At 37.5% G+C, this 20,364-nt stretch overlaps 1 protein-coding gene and 1 long non-coding RNA gene across 7 annotated transcripts in view; one reads left to right on the plus strand and one right to left on the minus strand.

Moving 5' to 3' along the window:
• Window positions 1–3,902, minus strand: part of PTPN4 (protein tyrosine phosphatase non-receptor type 4) — a 135,562-nt gene extending 131,660 nt beyond the window's left edge. For 2 of the 3 annotated variants that reach the window (XM_058195639.1, XM_058195648.1), the window contains exon 1: window positions 3,142–3,901. The gene's annotated coding sequence lies outside the window, so the exon portion shown is untranslated. Of the gene's footprint in view, window positions 1–3,141 lie in introns of all 3 variants that reach the window. The other variant, XM_058195629.1, reaches the window with a different exon arrangement.
• On the plus strand, window positions 60–13,464 carry LOC131204406 (uncharacterized). Of its 4 annotated transcripts, XR_009156593.1 has the most exons (5): window positions 2,624–3,030; window positions 3,126–3,212; window positions 3,995–4,145; window positions 4,571–4,866; window positions 11,473–13,464. It is a non-coding gene; the product is annotated as an uncharacterized LOC131204406 (long non-coding RNA). The 4 variants fall into 4 exon arrangements; XR_009156591.1 differs by lacking the exon at window positions 2,624–3,030 and adding an exon at window positions 60–2,542 and having other exon boundaries at window positions 4,571–13,464; XR_009156590.1 differs by having other exon boundaries at window positions 2,617–3,030; window positions 4,571–13,464.
• Window positions 13,465–20,364: the final 6,900 nt, after the last annotated feature.

Genomic DNA, 20,364 nt, shown 5'->3' on the forward strand with positions numbered 1-20,364 from the left:
TTCAATATGTTTATAACTTGTCTTCAATAAAAGCAGAACATGACAAAACATTTGTAAAACAAATCTTTTCCAAATATTAATTGCCTGATATGCCAAAAGAACCTTTAACCAAAATGAAATCAAGAATTAAAACAACTAGAATACATTACATCAAACTCCATCCTGTAACTCTATCCATGCAGTTTTTCTTGGCAACTTTATGGAAGTGATCTACCATTTCTTCTTCTAAGAATTTTTAAAAAATTGTCAATCTTGCCATCAGCTGTGAAATAATCATAGAGCACCCATCCACATATTAAGAGTCAACTCTGCTTAGCTTCCAAGATCATCAAGGACAGCTAGATTGCTGCCATTCACTGAGATAATTCAAAAAGCATCATTTAACTAAGTGACTTCCTCCAAAGCATACAACTTGTAATGTGGCTTCCAATGAAACATCCTAAGTATGTTTTATCATTAAAATGACTACTACAATGTATACTTTGAATTTATTCCATAAAATGTATTGAGAAAAAATTGTATTAAATATAAAATTAAAAAGAATGAATACAAGTGTAAGAGCTGAGCAGTTTTCTGAATTCAAAAGAAAAAATGCAATTCAGGGTATCCATTAATTCACATGTAGCAGAAACATTTTAAACCCATGTCTTTTCCTGGGTTTGTCTGTAGCTGAAGAAAGCAATTGCATGAGCCCAGGAAAAGACATAGCTGCCTTAAGGTGTTCCCAATAGCTGCTTCTTGCACGCCCATTTGTATGCACTGAGACACATCGTACATTTTGAATCCAGATCTATGCAGAGCCTAGCAAAAATTATAATATGGTTAATGTACAGCAGTTTGATATAGTATTAAGGTGCTGGCCTAGAAATGAAGAGACAGTGAGTTCTAATCCTGCCTTAGGCATGAAGCTGGGTGTCCTTGGGCCAGTCATTTATTTTCATCCCAACACATCTCAAAGGGTTATTGTTGCTGGGGAAAATAAGAGGAAGGAATATTATGCATGTTCACCACCTTGAGTTTCTTATAAAGTAATAAAGGTAAGATAAAAATCAAATAAACATAAACATATCTTTATATAATGTGATTATACTAATAAAGCTATATTACATACCAAGGTTAATTTATATTATAAAAAGTGGTGCACAACTAAACTGCAGTAACTAACTTACTGCAGTAAGCTTTCTATTTGAGGGGAATACAGCCTCCATCAACATCCAAATATGGCCAAGGAGTTTGAGAACTGTGGTCCAAAACATCTGATGGGTATCATTTATTGACTTCCTGGTATAATACACTGAAGATTTTACAAATGTCTCAAAGTACAAATATATTGCTTCCTTAGTTAATATAAAATAAAAAATATTGTAACCTAAAAATATTAACATAAAATATATATAATTATTTTATTTGGTTTTCAGTTAATATATGCAAACTATAGTTTTGGATTTTCAAAAATCAGAAAGCTGATATTGAAGTTACACTGTTTTACTATTTTATGTTTCTAAAATTCTAATTATACTACTTTTACAAATGACTATTACTTTCACATGAGTATATCATTTTCATATTAGCAATATCTAAATTTAAAATTATAGCCCACATATAATCATTTTTCTTTCCAAGTGACAACACAGCATGAAGTACATTTAGCAAGTATGTAAGCTAGGCATAGAAAGAATCGATAGATTGGAATTTTGATAAGCAAGAAACAATTTTCTACATTAATACAAAACCACAAGTAAGTTAATATATCAATAGAATAGTCTAGTTTAATTTTAGTATTTAAGACTCTTTTCATACTTTAAAGTTGCACACTGGAATCCCTATATAACATGTACTACCACTATTCCTTTCTATTTTTCTGAATGGCATTCTGAAGCTCAGCTTCTAGCTCAATACATTTTTTTCCTTTGAGAAAGGGGAAAAGTCAGTTTTACATGAGGTATTCAGGTAGACTATCATATTTTCCTCTTCCCAAAGGTTTACTTCAGAATTGTAAAACAAAACTGCAAATGATTTATCAACGTTTTACTATGCTACATTACCCATACCGGTGCGGAAGTGGCTGCTCTGAGATTGTGATATTGCCCTATCAAATCCTTACAGAGGTAACTCAATATATAGATATGCATGTTTTGAACAGGTAAAGTAATATAACTCTAGTTTCATTTTTATCCCTCAGAGTAGCTACAGAAAACATGCTTTAAGGTAAAGGGTGGCTTTTCAATTTTTTAAAAAAACATAACATTTCATCGATTTTAATTTCACTCTGGAAAAATACATTCAGTTTTTACATTATAAACCATTTCCAAAAGCCTTTGCTACTTATTTTCCAAATATCTTTTTATCTCTGCAACTAAGTAATTCAATTGGGGGACCCCAGCATGCCTTCAGACAACCTAATTTTTTTGTCGTTTCTTCACTCCCTCTAAAGAATAACGTAATCCTTGCTGCTGCTGCTCCGGTTAATATAATAGGACGCAAGGCAACACCGCACGCTTCAAGACAGCCATTGGGTTTTCGAAACGCGTCTAATTTTCGGGTATGTCAGTCACTCTGCTATTGCTTCACAAATAAGGAAAGGAAGAATAAAATAATAACAATAATAAAAAGTCATGGGGATCTTTCGCCGCCTTTTGCCAGCAGACGAGACACCAGCTTATTAACTCTAACCGTCTCTCTCTCCCTTCCCCCCCCCCACTGTTCCTGGAGCAATTCGGATATATAATCGGACAGGGGGTTCTTTGAAGGGACGTTGTGTTCTTCGGGGGGGGGGGTGTCAGGAAATTCAAAATCATCGGACCCCCAAGGAGAAAGAGAGAGCGAGCAACGTCTGCCACTTCCAAGCCATCAACCAACCCCAGGCACCTTCCGAGTTGTTGTCCCACACAGTTGCCTGATATGTCGGGGTCAACCCACAAACCACTCAAGACCCGAACAATCCGCAGAGAGCGGAGTGGCGATTTTGGCGCCTTCCTCTCTTTAACCTCTTACTAGCATAGAGCAACGACGTAATTAATATTCGGAGCGGTAAGGAAAAAGAGGGCGGCAGTGGAGGGGTGTCTCCCACGTTAACCTGACAAGTTTCTTCTCTCTATATATATATATGTATATTACAAAAAAAGAAAGAGATTTCCTTACCTTCATATATAACAAGCCTCGTCCTTCCAGAGAACGGCAACGAAGCAACAAACCAACTCGAAAGGCGAAAGGTAAAAAAAAAAAAAGTGGAGGGGAGGAGGAAGGGGGGGTATCCCCCCCCCAAAAAAAGGGACGAGTTCAAGCCCTCCGCTCAGTTCAATTTAGTTCTTGTGCCCCCACGTAACAGCAGGCCGAAAGGAAGCGGGGTCTCCCGCAGCCGTTGCCCCCAGCGCCCCACTCTCAACTCAAGGCCCCCCCACATTCCTCCTGCAAGCAGAAAAAGGCGAGGATGGAGGGAGGGAAGAGGAGACGCGGAAGGCGACCGAGTGTTCCCGCCTCCCCAGCCACGGGGGAAACCGAGCGAAGGTTGTGGGGCGGCGGGGAGAGAGAGAAGGGTTCGGTCGTCGCCTCCCTGAGGGAAAACCACCCCCCCCGCCTAACCCCACCCACCCCCAAGGAGGATTTCTTTCCTCTTCTCTCGCTTCCTTCGCCTGGAGCCCAAGGGTGAGGAAGGAGGGGGGGGGAGGCGGTAGCTATCCAGCAGGGCAATGCCTGTCTGCGCTGAGGAAAGAAGATTGGACGGGGTGGGGGGGGCGCGAGGATTGGCAGCAATCGCGGGTGCTGGTGCCGCCGCCTCCTCCTCCGTCTTCCTCCCCTCCCCAGAGCCAGCCTCCCTCCTTCCTTTTTTTTTCTCTCCCGCCTGCCCTCAGACAGGCAGCAGCATAGCAACCAACATGGCAGCTGCGCAGTCACCCAGTCGCGAGCGGACCGGAGGCAGTGGTGGGGGGGGGGAACTCTCGCGAGAGCTTCCGACTTTCTACCTCCCTCTCCTCTCTTTTTCCCTTTCCCGTAGGACGCGCCTTCTTTCGCTGGGCCTGGTTGCTTTTGGTTTATATGTCTGCCGCGGAGATTGGATGTTGCTTACCTGAAGCCCCGCCTTTTCCTTTTCTCGACCCGGCTCATTGGTTGGCCAGCATGTCTTTTATTGTCTGAAGAACTTTTAAGTAAGAAAACCTTTCCCTCGGTCTAGGCCCGAATTACGTTTCGGGCCGCTCGGGATGGATTTGTGGGGTTGTAGCATTTGGGGAAACCGTTGGGGTAAAAAAATAAGGAAAAGGAAGATTGAAGGCAGTATTACAGAGCAGAAGTGACATCTGCTGGTATGTCTGAAGAGGGGTCGACTCTTCGAAAATGTGTATTTGTGTAGGTCCGTGTGTATACTTGTGTATCGTTATGTTGTTCGTTTCATTCTTGGGTGGTTTTTCAGATAGAAGTCTAAACATTAGGAAAAGCAATTTAAATCTATCCATTAATTTTAAAAAATAAAGTTCCGGTTTCAGTTCAGTCTTTCAAATCCACTGTATTAAGAGTATGTATTTGAATTCAATTTTTTAAATTATTTTATATGCACATGATCATTTCTTTTCAGGATTAATGGATAAACAATTTAAAAGCAGCCATGGAAGATTATTTCAATATATGATTACTGCAGCGAGATTATTACAGGCATAGAAATGGAAAGATCCGACTCTACCCGCTGGTTGCTGAAGTTTCAAGGTTTTTTTTGAAAGGAATAAATTCTTCGATTAAAGATATCATCTACGTTTATTGATGACTAGAAACCTCTTACAGACTTTTTGCATGAAAATGAAAAAAAGGAACTTGTGATGCATGGTTTTGATGATTAGACAGTTTAGAAGATTATAAAAATAAAAATTACACAATGTAAGTTGGGAGAGAGAAATTGAAATACAGATAGTCCTCGACTTAAAAATACAACTGAGTCCAAAATTTTATGTTGCTAAGTGAGACATTTGTTAAATGAGTTTTGCCTCATTTTATAACCTTTCTTGTTACAGTTGTTAAGTGAATCATTTCAGTTATTAAATTAGTAATAAGGTTATTATGTGGATCTGGCTTCCATATTGACTTGACTTGTCAGAAGTTTTCAAAAGCTGATCACATGACCCCAGAAAATGGCGACTGTCATAAATATGAACCAGTTGCCAAGCATCCAAATTTTGATCCTATGACCATGGGGATGCTGCAATGGTTGTAAGTGTGAAAAACAGTCATAAGCCACTTTTTTCAGTGCCATTGTAACTTTGAACGATCACTAAGTGAACTGTTGTAAATCAAAGACTACCTGTATATTTGTATAATCTGCTGTGAAGATTATAGGAAGCCACTTCTTTACATCTGACTTTCTTTTCTATTTCTTCAGCTTTTTCTACTGTTTATTTATTATCTGTTTTGTTTCTTTTTCTCTTTTGTTCCTTTGTTAGTTTTATCTTCTTGTTTAAAATATGCATATTTATATATGTAAATATATACAATATAAATATATAATATAACACATTAACAGTAGAGAAGTAAACACTTCATGATGCAGTCCTATAGTCTTTAAATTGTTTAGAATTCTGAAGCTTTTTATGTATTAAAACCTGTGTCTTTCTTGAGTAGACACTTATAGGATTAGCCCCAGGACACATAAATTAAGTCTTCAGGGGATCATTTTTATGTATGCAAAACTGAGCAATGAGGGCACCTGCCCAATATATGCAGCCTTCTCTTGCTTGCACACATACACATCATTTCCTTCTGCTCTTTTCTTACATAGATGAGAGAAAAGGTTTCTTTTGCAGACATACATACAGTGTCTTTTTCCATTTATGGAAGCAGACACTCATAATTTCATATGGATGCAGTCTTTTTCCATAATAAAGGACAACCTTTCTTTCCCTTAATTTCTTCATACTCCTAATAATATACATATGGTACATATGCACATTCCTTGTGTGTCCAATCACACTTGGCCAATAAAAAAATTCTGTGCACTTCAGTGGGAAAGGCAAAAATAAGCTGACTTCATGGTAACTTCATGGTGCTTCAAGGCACTCCTGGTGTCTTGGGATGATGCCACCCACCTTCACTAATGAATTTTTGTCAACTGCTCTACAAATCTTCAGATGGAAGATTTGTAGCAAATCTTTTGAATCAAAAGATACTTTGCAGTGTATCTGTTTTTCTCTTCTTAAAGGATTTTCTGTTGTATCTGGGGGGTGGGGGGGGAAGAGATAGTGGGAGGCTATGATATTGTTGAAAATGGGAGATGAAAATGTTTGGAGCCCTCTCCCTGCCCCATAAAGGTCCTTAGGGTTCTAAAGACAATTGCCAATAAAATTCACAGCCCAAAGTACCCATGATGCTTGGGGGAGGGTAGTTTCCCACTGGTAAATTACTTCAATGATAAGTAGAGGCAGCTGGACAAAAAACCTGTCCAGTATGCAGAAAGAGGTAGATCAAAGAGGGGAAAATGTGCATAAAAACTGTGTGTAATGAAGAATTGCAGACATAGATGGTGCAGATTGTAATGGTTTAAGGGGAAAAGACAAGGAGAAAACGTAGAATGCTGCTGGACAACTTTGAATAGGAAAAAAAAACCACCACCAGTTCTTTACTTTGTTGGGTTTGGAAGAGGACCAGGACCTAATGGAGCTCTGAAACAGTGAAGCTATGAACAGGTTTTTTTAAAAAAAATCTTGGCAGCAGTGTCCTATACCAACTGAAGACCCCAAACCATTTTCAGAACTATTATTTCTAATGCATTATTTAAAAAACCCACCTGTTTTACACGAGCAAACAATAGATTTAAGCTTAATGTTAACCGCTTCAATCTTGATTGCAGAAAATATGACTTCAGTAACAAGAGTTGTTAATGCTTGGAATACACTACCTGACTGTGGTCTCTTCCCAAAATCCCCAAAGCTTTAACCAAAAACTATCTACCATTGACCTCACCCCATTCGTAAAAGGTCTGTAAGGGGTGTGCATAAGAGCACAAACGTGCCTAGGGTTCCTGTCCTATTGTTTCCTTTCGTTATATCCAATTAATATAGTTATTACATACTCATACTCATATATATGCTTATATCTTGTATAATTATTTCATGCTTATACTTATATATACTGTATGACAAAATAAATAAAAAATAAAAAAATATTTATAGGGAATTAGCTAGAGAATTATCAGTGCTAGTGTTAATATAACAGAACTGTGGCATGTGATACACGAGTCATTTAAAAAGCTATGAGTTGTTTAAAAGGTTCTTGGAGATTGCAAGGTATATATCATATCTTTTGGCATTTGAAAAATCCCTGACATTTTCTTCATAAAACTTTTTTAAAATTGGAAAATAGAGCAGTCAATCATGGGAAGCTTTGGTGATATGGTAGTATATGATTTCTCCCAGCGCCACACTTTTTATGTTTTTGAAAACCTATTTATTTACTTATATCATTTCTATACTGCTGACTCTCCAAGGTCTCTTGACAGTTTACAGAAATTACTCATGAAACATAGAAACATAAAAAAAATCCTATCCCTAGCAACATCCAGCATTCAGTAATAACTCCCTTCTTTCTCATCATTAAAAGTTCTTCAAGGGTGTTAGGGAAGGCCGGATCCTTGGAGATAGGTTCCAGAATACTAGAGCATATCTAGAAAAAAATACCAAGTTGTAGCCCCTTTTTCTGATTTCACTGGCAAGGATGCTCAGTCAGCATCCTTATTCTGGCTGAATAAACCAGACCAATAAATTTTAGCAAAAGCAGGCAGTTCTGTGCATACTGAAGCACCAAGGTGTAAAGTTTAAAACAAGCATTTCAAAATGTACCCTGAAACCTACTGCCAGCCAATGAACTGCTCAGAAAACCAGTTATATGGTGGCTCTCAAGCTTATACAAATGAGCCACTGCATTTTGTACCCACTGCAGCATTTGGGTAAGTCAAATACATTGCAGGAATTGATGCTCTAGGAAGGGCTGTAGCTGCTATATCTGGGCACAAAGAATTCCACATTTATTGATTCATTTAGTACACTCACTAAAAATGAGAGAAAGCAGCCTTAATCTAATAACTGTACACAATGGGTCAAATTTGGCCTTGTTTAAATTCACTCAGTAATCTTCAAAACAAAAAATATGTGAAACTGGGTTAGGTTTTGCAAATGTATATTCACCAGCTTTCTACCTGTTTAAATGAAACAGCTTTATTTGCCATTGAAAAAGAATAGCTGTCCTGCATAAAGACATTAATAATTAATTAATAATTAAATTAAATTATAAGGCTGCCCTAACTGAACTTCCTATTTGGAAGAGGTGATTCAGGTGCAAATGCAACTCATTAAAGCAGTTGTATCTATTTCAGGACTAGGATATTGTGGAGAAAACCTTGCAGATGGTCCTGAGTGTGTGTGTGTGATTGCATTAAGGAATTGCAGTATTGCATTCTGAAGGGTTCCAAAACATTTTACCACCATAGCCTTCTCTCTCAGATACTACCTTTCCATGCACAAGATGGAAAAAGCCAGGTCTTTAAAAAAGATGTTCTCCACAGAAGAGGCAACCTGCATAAGCAGTTTAAAAATAAAGCAGCTATTGATGAAAGCTACTTTTTAATGAATTACAAGTATGTTTGCTGGTGTTGGAAGAAATGTCCTTTTGGGTTCAGTTCCAAGTGGGAAGACACTGGAAACGTGGAAGCTGTTTGGAAAGATGGTTTAATGGTGGACAGAACCACATGGTTTGAGGTCCTGGGCAATTGAGCACATGGGAGAGGGAGAGAGAAATTTATACCCTCTCTTGGGCCCCGCATTGGAGCTTCCTGTTCCTGTGAAAAAAATGTATTCTGATTGGTTGTCAGACTCCCTTGGAGCCATGCGGGCGTAACTTTGTAGGCTGTCTTGAGTCCTAGGCTTGGTTGAATCTTGCTGGGTGATGTAATCTCCCCAGATGCCATGTGGTGAGTTCTATTGCTAGATAGGTAGAGGACTAATCCTATCATGTCCTGACGGCCATGTCTTAATCCCATCACCTGGGAGCTGAATGGGGGTGGCAGGGAGCTGCTTTGTCTTTAAAACATGTTTCTCCTTTTCTCATCCAGGGAAATATCATATTCTGCCTTTTTAATATTTCCTAAAATATTTCATTCTTCTAGGAGGGGGGTGGGTGCTAACTTTCTTGACTCAGTTTAGTGCATTTTCTGTTGATCTTGTTTAATCTTACCATGAGTTATCCTTTAGGGCTAGTAGCTGGTATTTCATAAGCTAAGAGATACTATCAATTTTGCCCAACCTTTGCATAATGCATTAATAATATGTAGGCTGTTTGGAAGTGTTCAACTCCTCAGTGCCATGAGTTTTAGTTTTAAAGCTAAATTACAAAAAAATGTAATTATAAGTAAGTGTATTAAACTCAGATGGATCTTTCTGTATGGAAAGCTGTATCTTTTGCAAGGCTGAAAAAAAATGATTCAGAAATAGCATGGCATTGCCATAGTTGTATTGTTGCACGTAAATGATTTAAAACTTAGTGAGCCCCTTCAATGGCTTTATTGGCTAAGAAATAATTCTATAGCGTTTTTCCCCTCTCCCAGTACTAACACATCCTGGCTGCATAATTGCACATTGCAAGTATCTCCTGGATGGCAAAATTCTGGCAGCCGTTTTGATCAGAGATCTTACTTTTCATAAAATAGCCTGTGAGGTTTGTGGCATGGATACAACTAAGGCTGGGAACTAGTCTGCGCCTCTCTGAATTACTTCAAAACCAAAGGGTGTATGAATGTGGAATGTGGAAAAGAATGGTGTACAGCTGTTTGATAGATTGTCATTTATTGGATCTAGCATATCTATAAAATTTGTCAAACTTGGGGCATTTTTAAAAATATATTGATATTGTTTTTTGGAAAATATTTATTTTAAGCATCTTAGACAATTTAATCTAGTTTTCTATTGATATAATAGGTAGTTAAAATTCAATTATTTATGGTAAGAATATTAAATAAATATTATATCTCTAGTAATAGTCTAAGGAGGATTCTTATGTTGATTTTTCTGACAGTAAATATTTTAAACAGTAGAGGAAATTTTGAGTAGTTCGGAGAACCGGCAAATACTGGCCCCAGAGTGGGGTGGGAATGGAGATTTTGCAGTACCCTTTCCCTGCCACGCCCACAGAACCAGTAGTAAAAAATTTGGATTTCACCACTGACATGAACCCTCCTGTCTTGTGGGGAACTTACTTCTCCTTTCAACTTTTTTTCTGGAATTAAAGATTTCAAGAGCTATATGGAGCACTTAGGAACAGAAGTTTAAATTTGACCTCTGTGCACATAAAAAAATGACACTTTGAGATGATCTGAATTAAACAATTGTAGACAATTGCTGTATTGTGCTATACCATACACTTTCCTTTTCCTTCCATCCTATTTATGCAAAAATGACTTTAATGCTGTGGACCAGGTTATTTTCAGTAACTTCTTCAACGTTTGATGTAGTGCAAGAAGAATTTAGATTGCCCCAAACCTTCTAAATGGCAATATATTCAGTTAAAATACAGTTTTGATCTGCTAATAACTTCTGAAACTCCTAAATTACTCATTGTGCTAAGTTTTAAACATCTAAACATAGTTTCTTTTTATAGGCAGCTTAAATATATAATTAAGATAGATATTAGATGAATTTGGAGATACTGAGTTGGCATATCCTATTTTAGAAAACAATAGTCTTTGTGTTTTAAAGACTGTGAAATATATTTGCCATGACCCTGAGATGCGATTTCAGTAATGAATAAAAAGCAGGAGAACATGTAGCAGAACAAGGAGATGAAAAAGAAAGGCATTTGGTTGACAAGTACTTTATTACAAAACCTCAATCCTGACATTTCAAGTTAAAATTTAATTTTCAGAGAATTGCTGAAGTAGGAAAAGCACTCAAAACAGACTGTAACTGAATTGGAATTCAGTTTTCTTTACGTCGTGAAAAGTCTGATTAATAAGATTCAGATTTGGCAAGAATTCATTTAGCTAAAAACCAAGTCAGTATGAGCTGTATATGATGGAAGTAAAATATGGATAAGATTTAATGGAATGCTTAGCAAATGGTTCCAGATTGACCATGGAATAAGATACGGATGTGTGGTGTTCTGACTTGTGCTTATTTTGGGCAAAGATATCAAGAATGCTTCTGGTGACATTAAACGAGTATTGCTCGGTAATATAAATGTGATAGTATAAACTTTAGTATGGAGACAATGCCATATTGTTGACTAAGACTTCAAATGACTTGCAATAAACTTTAGATGGCATAGCGCAGTGGAGAATATCTAAAAATTAATATATCAAAGAACAAACAGAAAGGGTGTGGTGATATTCAGTTTTTTGCACAGAATGTCATTTGTGTCATGGTTTCACTGCTTGGCAGAAATTGTGTGTGTGTGTGATTAATGCAATGAGTGCTTGGGTGTCATCAAACTAATTTGTTCCTGCAGGCCCAACGCAGTTGAATTAGAGAAGCTGGGAGTGACCATTTTGGGTGAAATAGCATTACCCCAATCCACAATGATGATGCCATAGCAGTCAGGAGAATGAAGCTTTCTACATCCAGTGGAGTGGCAAAGTGGCAAATGGACAAGATCAGATGCTATTAAAGACAAAAAAAAAATCATCTTTCAAGAGGAATCAGTGAGCAATTCTCACCAGTTCTCACTACGAGACGCTACCAGAGATCAATGCTTTATAACTTTGTAGCTGGTTTATACAGTATCACTACAGAGTGATGATATAAAATAGGGAGAGTGGTTTTATCTGTTGGTGATATTAAGCTTAGAATAAACAATTGAAAAAGAAAGATTGTGAAGTCCTCCAAAAGAGGCTATTCGGATGAAATTAACAATTCCATAATGGCAAATATCATTCAATGCAGACAAGCATAAAATATTTATGCTGACATAATATTACTTTACCTGTATGTTACTGGGTTTTAACCTTGCAGTAAGAAGGAAGAGGGAACTTGGAGTCATGGTCAACCATTTGATGAAAATATCAACTGCTGTTAGAAAAGACATGCAAATTGATGCTTGAAATCTTTAGAAAGAAAATGAACTTTGCAATGTTAAATGTGTCTATGAAGAGATAGGTATCATTTTGGTCACCCTTTAAAAATATAGATTTAGAAGACAGGACAACCACAATGTTCAGAATTGGCGTAAATCTCCTATAAGGAAAACCTACAGCAACTGGGTTTCATTAGTGTGGAATGAAGATGAGTAAGGGGAGGTATACCTTATAAGATCATGTATGGCATTAATAACAAGAAAATTTTCCTCCATCTCTGACAGTTTTAGTGCTCGACGTATCCATTAGATGATTTTAAAAGAGTATAGGTAAGGTCAACAGTGACCAAGCCATCAATGGCTAATAATACTCTTTGATGTTTGCTATGCCTGAAAAATAGCAGGCTGTAATAATTGGTTGATGGAAGGAAAAATTAAAATCCAATTCAATTTTGTGAACTTCCCAATTGCACCCAGTTGGTCACTGAATTAGTTGGACCTATGGCCTGAACCAGGATGGCTCTTCTCAATTGCACCCAGTTGGTCACTGAATTAGTTGGACCTATGGCCTGAACCAGGATGGCTCTTCTGTCCTTATGTGTGCGGAACAATTATTTTCACAAAGAGATAGGACATTTATAACATTCAGGATTGTCCTCTTCATGAAACTCTCAGGTGTCTAAATTTAGCCGGAATTTTGGACGATAACATTAGATTTACTGGCAGGAATGATTTTGATACCATCTGTTATATTGTCAGATTTGATAAATATGCTATTCTTAAAAGTATTTTTGTGCAATGTTTACAAAAAGTGTTAATTTGATAGACCCTGAATATTGTATCTTTCACTGCATAAAATTAAAGTTTTTTAAAAATATTATTTAGGGTGAAATCCAAGGTAATATAAATGAAGGTTTATTTGCATAGCAGCAATTTGCTGCCTGTTTGCCCGTGTTTCCTAAATATGCTCTGGAACCTTTTCTGTCACTTTGGACAATATCTGGATATGCAGAGAGGAATGAAATATTTCCCCTCTCCATGTTCCATAGACATAGTTCTGAAAACCCCCCAAAGAATTTTAGTACTGGATAGCATTGTTATTGGTTTCATAATAGTGAATTGTGGTTCACAATTTGTGATTACCATTAATTTAGAAAAAAGTAATGTGAACTGAAACTTTTAAAACAGACAGGTGTAAAAATAATTAGTCAAGATAGTAGTACATAAGGTTTCTGATTTTAAATCAAGGGGTACATTAAATCTTTGATTTAATAGACTCAGTTTAGCAGGCTTTGATTTAATGGAATGAGTCTACTGTTTCATGAGTTTTGTCCAAATTTCAGGCAATAACAGGTATTGTTTTCCTAGCAGTGTTTGGTGCTTCCCCAGAAAAGTGTTTTTCGCTGTTATCAAATAAAGATTTTTCATGTACAAGTGTATTTTTTGGCTCACAAAGTCCCATTTACCGTTTAATGGACATTCAGTCTTAAAGCCAATCCGCAACCAAGATATTCTCTTACTCAAGCAAAGAAACAGAGTGACCACGGGCAGCCAAAAAATGCAGTGGGAACAGGAGTGACTTCTGACTTCCTGCTGACTTCTCTATTGATGTTGTTTATGTTGAAAATAGCTCTTCCTCCTCCTTGACTGTCCCATGGAACTGCCTGCCACTTTGCTGGGAGAGAGTGGGAATAAAGTGAGCCAAGGATCATGAAGAAAACTGTACCTGCATTCCCCATCCTGGTGTGTCGTCAAGAGCCCCCTCCAAGGGAGGAAGAGTGTTTACCCTTCAATCACCAGTGTCCCCCAGCCAACCCTACCACTCCATCAGGCAAACCAAGTCACTCCCTTGTCTTTCCCTTGCTGCTCACAGCTGTTAAGAAAATTCAAACATCAGCATGATTTGAAAGCAACCAGGCATTGGTTGCCTGTCAGTGTTGCCACCATCAGGTTGGGATACACCCTTACATCTTCCCTTGCGCCAATCCAATCTTCAGATTTCTGGGAAGTGTATTCGGAAAGCATAGTAGTGCTGAGGCACCCACAACTTTGCCAAATTTCAATTCCACAGGAGTGATCCTGGTCTCAGATTTTGGATATATCCTGTAAGTTAGCCCATTTGAGGTACCTTGGTTCAGGGGTGAAATGCTCCTGGTTCGGACCAGATTGGCTGATCCAGTAGCGATGGAGGATGGTTCGGAGAACCGGTAGCAAAAATCCCTGCTCCCCCCCACCCCGCCCATGACCAGCTGAGCTGCCTGATCATCAGAGCCTTTTTTTTTTACTTTTAAAAGCATTTTTTTACAACTTCTTCGGTTGAATAGGTTGTAAAAAAAATGCTTTTAAAAGTTAAAATAAAGATTGCGCGCTATAGCTGATCACTGCCCCTCCCCCCCGTGCACGCTGTTCTACTTACTCCATGCCTCCTTTTGGCATGCACTGCAGGCGCACACACTTATGATGCCCTGTTTCACACTGTTGAAAGGTACAAACAGACACAAGAGTTTTCATAGTATGTGGATGCTTCTTATCAGCCTGTTAAATGGAGTGCTTATTATATTTAAATAAAGACTGATAATATATCCATAACAATTTTCTAAAAATGCAAGTCCCATTTCCATCCCATGTAAATATGTGCTGTCCCTTCTAAACAAACTTCAAGAATGATTTACAGAGCAATCTGCATTTAAAAACATATACAGCTATTCTGAATTACCTTCTTTACAATACTCCCTAGTACGCAGTTTGTGATTTTACAGCAATTCCTTTCAAAGGGCTATAACAAGATAGGAGTTACCATCTTTTGTTCCAGCGCTGAGAGAACAGGAGAACAGGAGACATTACAGAGGTGCTTAATGGATTTAAAACATTTTGAGTCCCTTTTTTTGAATAAAAAAAATCAAGAGGCCAGAGAAATACATGGCTATTTTTTAAATTATGAGATAAATTTTGATCTCAGGGAAGATAACTCAAAATCACAGCATCTTAAACAGGAAAAGGAATTGGTTAAGGTTTTTCGATGGAATTCAATACTATTATAAGATTATGGGGTGGGTATAATTCAGTTCAATTTAGGCACCACATAACTCTAAACCGACTCTGAACTGCTCACAATAAAAGGATTTTCAAATATAATAATAATAAAAAGCAGGATAGTGTATCTAATCCAGAGCACCCATGTGTATAACAGCCTCCTGCCAGCCTGCCACCACAGCCCAAGTCTTGGGACCAGTTAGGTCTTCAAGGCCTCCTAGAATGTCAACAGGTTAGGAGCCTCACAGAAGTTCATTCCAGAAGCAGGAATCATGACTGAGAATACATGTTTCCTGGATCCCCATGGATCTCTCAAAGGGCCGTATTCAATGCTGTCTCCTGAAGGCTTCTCTAAAGGGAAGTTTCCTAAAGGCCTCATTCAGTGCAGTCGCTTGGAGAATTACTTTTTCTCCATTAACGGAAGAGATGCTGTGAAAATTAACTGCACATTCTCATGCATTAACATTTGAGGTAATTTCAGTGGAGATGAATGCAGTGCTGGCCTCCTGCCTGGTGCCATTCAAGCCGGATCCTGTGATCTGTGTTTCATTGTATATTTCATGCAGGATTCAATGGAGCATCACTGACATCAGTAGGAAACTACAGAAAACATGAGACAAAATGTGTCTTTTTTCTTCTTCTTTTTTGTGGGGGGGAGTTTTGCTTTTCTTCTGCAGCTGAGTACCGATAAAAGAAAACTGGCTGTGGGGTAATATGGCAATACTAGTAGACCTTTGCTAAAGGATATTTGGGGGTGAAAACAACAGGTATTCTGAATGGGTATTTTAACCTGCAAACTCTTAAGGTTTGCTTGACTTTGGTCTAACTGTCTTTAGTTCTATAACTAAATATACGTGCAATATATTCAACTCTTCCACACCTGTAATCTGGATTCTGAAGATTTTTGCCAATATAATTCAGATTGCAAAGAGTGCCTAGATCTTTTTTTTAACCTCCAATAGCATTTTTAACCTAACCTTGTTTTACACAATTTATTACCAGGTAGAAAAAAATCAGCCACTTAATCATTCAGGTACTGGAAGTAATGGATGATTGGAAATGTGGGCTGAGGCACCAGGCAATGTTCCCATTTGCTCATGGGATCTCTGATATCAAAGGTGGAAGATAATTCAGTATTTACTGTTTAAAATATAAATGTAAGTATATGAATATAATGCAATTAATCACAGGCAATATGCTTTTCAGGAAACACTGCAAACTTTACTGCAGTCTCTACATGTTTATATGTCAGATAGTTGTTGCTTTAATACAAATTTAAAATGCTCTGGGTTGTTCTAGGATTATAATCAAATAAGAGCAGTATATAGACAGGGCAGAATAAGGCATGGACTCCAAGTGGTACTAAAAGCACTTTCATAAAAAAATCGGAACTCTGGAGATGGAGAACCTTGAAAACAGGATGGGAACTGAGATATGTTTGGATGGGAAATGCATCTGCATCTGATAAACCACAACTTTTAAAGCTGTGTATGCAGAGATTCTTACTCACAAACTGTAACTGCCGCTACTGAATCTTGTTTTAGAAACCTCGAGTCTTTGGGTGTTCCAGTAGAACTGGTTCCCAGATGAGTGTCAGTCAAATCAGCTGCTGCACACCAAAGCCCTTGATTCAGTTCTGCATATCTTGGCAGTGCACAAAACTAGACATGCCTGTTAAGCAAGGCTATTTGAGACTAACAGCTCAGCGGCAGAGCATGTGATTTAGACTTTGTCTACTTGACAGAGCATAAGGTCCAAGGTTCATCATTTCTACTGATTAGAAGGCTTTTATAGCAAGACCAGGGGAAAATAAAAGACATACCTGTGCTTTGGAAATTTAAAAAGACTGGATTCTCAAACCATACCAAGTTGTAGTGCAGTTTGGCTTTGGCATTATGTGGAATTAATCATGATAGACTAGAAGCCATGATTTATGGCTCAGTGAAATGTATGAATCCTTCATTTTTGTAGCTTAGCAAAACTAAACTTATGCAAAACCTAGTTTAGGATATCTAAATCAGGTTGCAAACAAGGAATAGTCATGACCTATATGTACCAATTTAGACAATGTAGCTAACCAGTTTGAAGCAAAGAGGTAATTTGCAAATGCCATTATACCAAGAATTACTCAAATGGAAGTCTGTTGTAGGTGAATCAGATACCTTGAATTAATAAACCATGACCCATTTCTCTCTATCTGTAGCTAAAAAGGAATGTTACACTTCTCAGTTCAAAGGATTACTCACTCAGCCCTTCCTACGGTTCATACCAGAGAGCAAGCTAGGTATCATTAAATGAAGGTGTTGCACATTCACTGAAATCTCCTGTAACATTAGCAACAAATGAATACTATCAAACAATTATGCTCTTAGTTGTTGCATAATCTTGACTATACTCCAACTTGGGGAATGTTTCAGGGTGTGGCACCTATTGGAGGTTTTCAGGCAATGTTTGTGTTTTAGAAGAACAGGTCAATCTTGACAATCTCAGATACTTGTTTATTTGCCATTGGAATACTTTTAATGCCTGCCAACTTTATCCACTGCCTCTGAACAGCACTCACTAGGTAGGGGAGGAGCCCTGCCATTCCTTAGGGATTGCCAGATTTGCATATTAAACTATTTTCTTCTGTGTATAATATCTCCCAATTACGGCACACTTTCTTTTTAGAATAAAACCAGTAGGAGTCAATCACCACTTAGCAATATGCAATTTTCTCTGCACCTAATAACAGCACAGGAATCTTGTATCACATTTAGTTGGCTGAGAAGGCTGATAATTTGGAACATCACATTTCTAACGGCAAAGATTTAATGAATCCCCTTCCAGCTTAAAACTGGAACATCATTTGATTTTGGCAGTCATGGTGAAAGACCATTTTGTTTCTTTCTGTTGCCTGGAAGTCATAAATCTGTTTTGTCTTGCAAAACAGATTTATGTAGGGGAGACTACTTTGGGTTTTGGAGGTAAAATATAAAAGTTTTCCTTCCCAGCTGATTTTGAAGAATCAACCTAAGTCAAAATCTACAAAATCTACAAAATCTTCGGCATGCTTGGAGAGTTGAGAGGATGACATGTAGTAAGAGAACAATCAAATTACATATGTACCTTCTAACCAGTCAAATATTTTGGCAAGGAGTTAATGATAATCTAAGGTTATCTCGTTCTGGAGAAGACATACATATACAAAATATTTTCCTGTGCAAGAAATGAAACATTATTCATAGCCATGTCACTGGACTTGGTTATTCATGTCATATGATTACTAGTTTTTATATACTGTATATACTGTAATAAGCATAAGTGGAAGATAACAAGGATTTATTTTTTAAAAAATGAAAAAAATCCTTCCTTCCTTCCTTCCTTCCTTCCTTCCTTCCTTCTTTCCTTCTTTCCTTCCTTCACACTGAATTCTGTAGCCGAATAGGTGGAGGAAGGAAAGGGTTTTTATTAAACTACATAAACACATTTCTGTTCTTATGCGTAATATTGCCACTAATTTTTTTTTTTTTTTTTTTTTTTTTTTTTTTTTTTTAAGAGTTGAATCAATTAATTTATTCAGAGGAAATAGTGTTTGCAATTAAGCACCTTAAAGCGAATAAAGCATCAGGTACAGATGGTTTGACAACTACTTATTATAAAAATTTACAAAATGAGATGATTGTACCACTTAAGGAGTTATTCAACAGAATACAAAGGGGAGGAGAAGCTCCTCCCTCATGGAGGACAGCTTTTATTTCATTAATACCTAAAGAAGATTTTTTTTTTTTTTTTTTTTTTGTTCAAAAAGTTTTTATTGGTCAAAAAAGGTTTATACAAATACATATCAGGTATGGTAAATTTTCATTTTTCTTATTCAAAATAAGAATTTTACTCAAATTTTTTAACACATACAACAGCCATATGGCAAGCAGGTGACACGAAGTAGATAAGTTTACAAATCTTACATACGCAATAAAGAAGGGTCAAGAATAAACAGAATATCGTACAAAAGAGAATAAGGAAAACCAACACAATACTAAATATCTTTATCACTTCCTAGTTTTGGATCTCAGAACTCTGGGTTCAGCCTGACCCAACTCCAGGGCCGCAACAGCGGCAGCCGCCTCCGCCCCATGGTCTATAACCTCCCTTCTTCAATTCCTGGGTCATCTGATTCCAGGAGGCTTTGTGTTCCTCCACGTAGGCCGTAGCCTCCGCAATTGTACTAATTTTTTCGTAATGCCCGCCGGGAAAATCATCAATCCCTCTGGGATCAGCCATCTGAAGCCTACTCCCTTCTGGTACAATTTGCTTGACAAAAAGTAATATTTCTTTCTCATTTCACGTACCTGTCTGGGAATCTGCCTCAGAATGGCTATCTCCCTGCCCCTGTAAGTCAGTGCCCCACTCCTATGTTTTCTAAGAATTTCATCTCTCGTCTCTCTTCTCACAAATTTGACATGAACCTCTCTGGGAACTGCATGCGTGCGTGCATATTGTGAATTAACTCTATAAACTCGATCCACATCCCAATTCATAAAATCAACACCTCTCCCAAGAAATTCTCCCAACAATTTAGTCACATTAATTAGTGCCTGTTTGCTTGGTTGAGGTTTAGTGTGATGTGTTAACATAATCATTGTGGTTTGTAAATTATGTCTTATAGCGTATTGAAACCAGCCAGTATGACTCAGTTAACAAAACATGGCTAAAACAATCATAACTTAGTGCAATGTGTGAATAATTTCCTTGTCAGTTAACATGTCTGAGATATATATGATTTAGGATTTTATTTATTTTTACCTCAAACTGTAACAATTTAAACATCTTACATTGAAATACAGTAGCAATTATATCTAACCTTTTTTCCTTTTGGAGAAATCTGTTTGGAATTCTTTATAATCTCTTAGATTCTAAAATATTAGTAATGTTACACTGCTTGGTAATTTATCTAGTAGTTTGCTTAGGAAAAAAGATTACATTAATATAGTCTTGAAACTTTAAAAAAAATTGTATCATTAGATTGGCCATTCTTTGGTACAGAAGCTAGACTGAGAAAAATGTTACCTATCCTTGTTGGAAGATCAGCAGGTTCACTTACAGTTTTTTAAAAATAATCTCCTGGATGGATTTCACCTGGATTCAGTGATATATCTATTTCCAGTTTACCAGAAATACTTAGTACTATATATTGGTTCATCGCTATTCACTTTGTTTTTTTAGACTCCTTTCCTGAGAAAGTCAATTCAGTCATAAGTATCTGCCTCACATCCGCCACAGCGAAGAGGCAAAGAAATGGTTCAGTTTACTTCA

The sequence above is a fragment of the Ahaetulla prasina genome, chromosome 1, assembly GCF_028640845.1.
Source record: "Ahaetulla prasina isolate Xishuangbanna chromosome 1, ASM2864084v1, whole genome shotgun sequence".
Classification (NCBI taxonomy): Eukaryota; Metazoa; Chordata; class Lepidosauria; order Squamata; family Colubridae; genus Ahaetulla; species Ahaetulla prasina.